This window comes from Taurulus bubalis (genome assembly GCF_910589615.1).
Source record: "Taurulus bubalis genome assembly, chromosome: 16".
Classification (NCBI taxonomy): Eukaryota; Metazoa; Chordata; class Actinopteri; order Perciformes; family Cottidae; genus Taurulus; species Taurulus bubalis.
The window spans coordinates 9,282,056-9,286,646 of NC_136604.1; positions in this window are offsets into that span (position 1 = coordinate 9,282,056).

The following is a 4,591-nucleotide window of genomic DNA, read 5'->3' on the forward strand; positions in this document are numbered from 1 at the left end:
GTGTGCACGGACAGTGAGGGGAAATAAAGGGATGAGTTATTTGTTACTGCAAAAAAGACACTACAATTTTACAAGCCAAGACCTGAACCGATCTGATGCTTCATTCGGTCCAATATGAGAGTATAATGGGAGTATTTGTGACCAGACCATGAATGAAAACCAAAGAACCTCCGAATAGATATGAAATTATGTAATCTGGTATCATACTTTCTACAACCCTCTATTCATGTCGATATGAGTCTGTTCCTGATGTCACAGGAAACTGCTTCCCATTCACTCATAAAAGAGTGTTTACTCAACACTTTTCAGGTTGACCAATCAACTCAACAGGAATGGGTCATGTGACCTCTATAGCCACGGAGGTTCCGAGCTAGTTATCGGAATGTGCTCAAATAAAAAAACGTCTAGTGACCAGTTACACTTGAATATCACCACGCCAACCACGACACATGGTCAGGCAGAGACGAATGAGTGTTGGCAGTGGATGACACAAAATATATATAATTATAATGGATTCATAATGATAGGTAATGATGGGTGAGTAGAATATTAAAAAATTATTACAGCTGAGTTTATTTTTTCCTCCTTTTGTCATGTGTTTCAAGAAGAAGAAGAAGAAGAAGAAGAAGAAGAAGAAGAAGAAGAAGAAGAAGAAGGGTAGATGAACTGAGAAAGGACGAGCATGCCGGTGTTGCAGGTAATCTGTTCTGGGGCACCAGAATAAACACTCACTAAAATAGACCTGGGTTACGTGTGTTAAGTGTGTGTGTGTTCTGCGAGACACAGGCATCTCCCTTCCCTCCCTCTTGGTCATTTTCCTCTCGTCTTTTATACGCCTGTCTTTTCTGTCCATCGGAGGATGAAAAATAAATCTAGTTTTTGACAAGTATTCAACATAATTTCCCAGTTCTTTCTTTGCCTATCTCTATCCTGCTTCTGCTCTCTTTGTCTTTCCTTCTCCTCACTTTTGCTTTTCCCCTCCTTTCCCTCTACTTTAACACCCCGTCCATTTCCATTCACATCTCCTCTCCATCCTTCTCAGCTCTCACGTCAAACGGTACATTGTCTATTTTGGCTCCTAAGATAAGGTGAAATTCTATATAAGCTGAGTTCTTGTTACAGACACACAGAAACAATAGTACAACTGAGTGGTGCTACATGTGTATCGACCTATAATCAGATAGGATTCACTGTGTGTGTGTGTGTGTGTAGAAATTCTAAACGTCACTAAGGGACGTTTACTCTTTTGGGTCTTCTGTCTTTTACCTAGATACGGTGACTCGAGTACAAAGACTCTTCAGTCTTTAGTTGCATACTCTCTCCCTCTCTCTCTCACACAAACAGACACACACTTAGTAGCACAGAAGACAGTTCCTGGACATCTACAGTCACAGGCAAAAATGTAAACACACATGCTGCTCTAACTGCAAAGCAACGCATGCACACAAACACTGAAATATGATCATGCTATTGGTGATATGCTCGTGAAAAATAGCAATATTCCTAGCTTTGGGAGGCAGATGGCAGGGATGAGTAGCACACACACACACACACACACACACACACACACACACACACACACACACACACACACACACACACACACACACACACACACACACACACACACACACACACACACACACACACACACACACACACACACACACACACACACCGAGGGACCGAGAGTCCGAGAGACTGAGAGAGAGATGTGTGCATTATGGTGCAGTGCTGCTGCAGTGCAGAGAGTACAGGGGGGCACATGTGCATCAACATGCCCTCGTGCCAATGACAAATCCTTTACTCCATACCACAGGGCTTATATCACTATACCGGCTGGTATGAATATGACATAATATACCTGCTGTTCACATATGGACACTCTCTCTCACACACACACTCAAGCGTGTACAAATCAAAACATTTATGAGAACCTCTCATTGACAGCTCTGAATAAATATCCAATCTCAACCTTACTTGAACCTCTCAGCTGTCTCGTCTCAAAATAAAAGCAAAATGTCTTCGCTCACTTTATACTCCTTCGTCATCGTGGCTGATAATATGACGACATGGTTTCTGAGTGGGAGTGACAACTCTGAAGGCATTCATTCAAGGTCAAAAGTGAAGCGCTCTCCCCAATAAAGAGCGTAACGATTACAATTACAAAAGACTATATTAGGAACGAGACATCTATTACATTTTCTTTAGGTGAATCAACTTCCCAGTATGAACACTTGAATAGTGTATTATTTTAAGTACCTTTGTAAAAATCAAGTGTATCACTTTTTAAAATAAATATCAACTGAACCTCTTTAATCAAACTACAGAAGAAGAAAACATTTGTAAAATGTAGTTTAACCATAAACAGAAACATTTCTACTTTTAACGCTGGTTTTTAACCAACCACTGTTGACAATACAAAATACCAAAATCCTGTTCTGTGCATACATACTGTACCTACATGTAGTAATTTTCTCCAAGTGGCTAAATAGCTGCGAAGCTTCCAACACAGGCAAATATAATCCAATACTAACTTTTACTAATTGGTTAATTATAAAGGAGAGAGAACCATCTTGGATTAATGGATTCATTCCAGTATTGCTTCATTGCAGCATTATATCTAACAAATATAAGACATGAACCTATTTTTAGCATATTATTCTGAATTTTAAACCTCATCACTGACAATCTAAAAGTTTACATTAAAAAGACTGGATGACTAGAAGTCACGGAAAAAAAACTCATTGTCATGTCAATGTCTATTGTGACATCTGCATCTTTCTGAATGTGGCTCAGGTCTGTTTTTAATGGTGTTGCAAGGCATCCAATAATTAGCACGCATTAACAGCAGGTTCAATAAAGATGCAGCAGTGGTGGCGTAACACATGCAGACGTTATAGAGAAAAGGAGAAGGAGGAGAAGGAGGACTCTCCTCTGTGCTGTGTCAGCTAGCTTTGTGTCAGTTAGCTTTATGTGAGCTAGCTTTGTGGCAGCTAGCTTTGCAGCCAGTAATAGCTCAGTCATCCTAGTGTTTATTTTTAGCCCTGGCTAATAGGCTAGCTAGCACTCAAAGGTGACCAGAGCCTTGTGAATAAAAACAACAACACAGTGTATAAGCAACAGTAGACGGTCCTGTCTGTGGAGGTCATTCACACACAAACAGACACACCGTTATTTAAATCCACTGCCTGCTGACCTGAGCCCGTCTAGACAGATGATGTCAATGTAGTTTCTAGTGTCTCATAAATATATAATAATAATAATAATAATTATAATAATAATAATAATAATAATAATAATAATCATCTTTACTTTAATCTCTGACCCTAAACCTTTTTTATTCCACAACTAGCATGCCAAAGACTCCTAAAGTAAAAACGCTGTGTTAACTCCTGCAGGTCAGAATGACTGAAGCTGGTTACAGGGAGGTTTTGACGAGCTGCTGACAGCAGCCTCGGCCTCTTCTACACCGGAGTCACGTTACTGGCTGAGTGTCACCCTCACCACACACAAACACAAACACACACAGGACTGTAACGCACAAACACAAACCCCATCTGTGCCCCCTCGGACTACAGTACCCCCTACCTAAAATCACATTACTGCAGCCCCCCACGTGCATCCTGTCTGACCCAGGGGGCCTGCCCCCTGTTAGAGAGACTGTGCATGTGTGTCCGTTTACATGTATGTAAACGGACATACCCCCCCTCGTACAGTCTCCTTAGGTTTTAACCCATAATGTCGCAGCAAGACAAACAAGAGATACAGAGGAAACAACTAAAGGAGTGTGCAAGGAAGTGAAATAGATTTACTTGATGCATCTCGCAATTTGTGGTTGTGTTTCTTCTTCTTTCCAGCCATCAGCGTGACCAAGCACCATCAGCCAACTTTTTTTTCCAACTTTTTTAGTTCTGATACCGATACCTTGGCTTTGGGCTGATTATGGAGTATCTATCTGGTACCAATGTATATTTAATAAGCTGTGTGAATGGGATCATTGTTTTATGTGTAAGACAACATGACAGACTTGAATTGTCTCCTGCACCCAACCCAGGTATTTGATTCAGTATCGGCCCAATATCAGTCTCGGTATCAGTTCATCCTCAGTGTGTCACAGTCAAAACAAAAGTGTAACCCTGAACCTGTCACTGAGACAGTTCAAACCTCACGCCTAAAAACAAACACATTGTTTGACAACAAGCCAATAATGTCTAACTGACATGTGTGACAAGTTGATGATCACACGGAATGAAATATTCCACTGTAGAGCTCACACACACACACACACACACACACACACACACACACTGCCTCATGCATAAACACATGCTAGATGCTGATAAAGGCCATCTGACATCAACAGCATCAAACTGCGTAACCACACAAACACAAACAGTATATTTTTGTCAACAACAAACACATGCCAATTATCATGCAAACAAACTGGCCCAGCAGCAGAGATTATATGATACGGAATTAAATCTTCATATTATTGTCACAGTAACATTAGAATTAGCCTTTTGGTGCAACATTTGGTAGCATTGGCGCCTCTTTAACCACAGAGGAACATCTTGTACTTTCCTGTTGC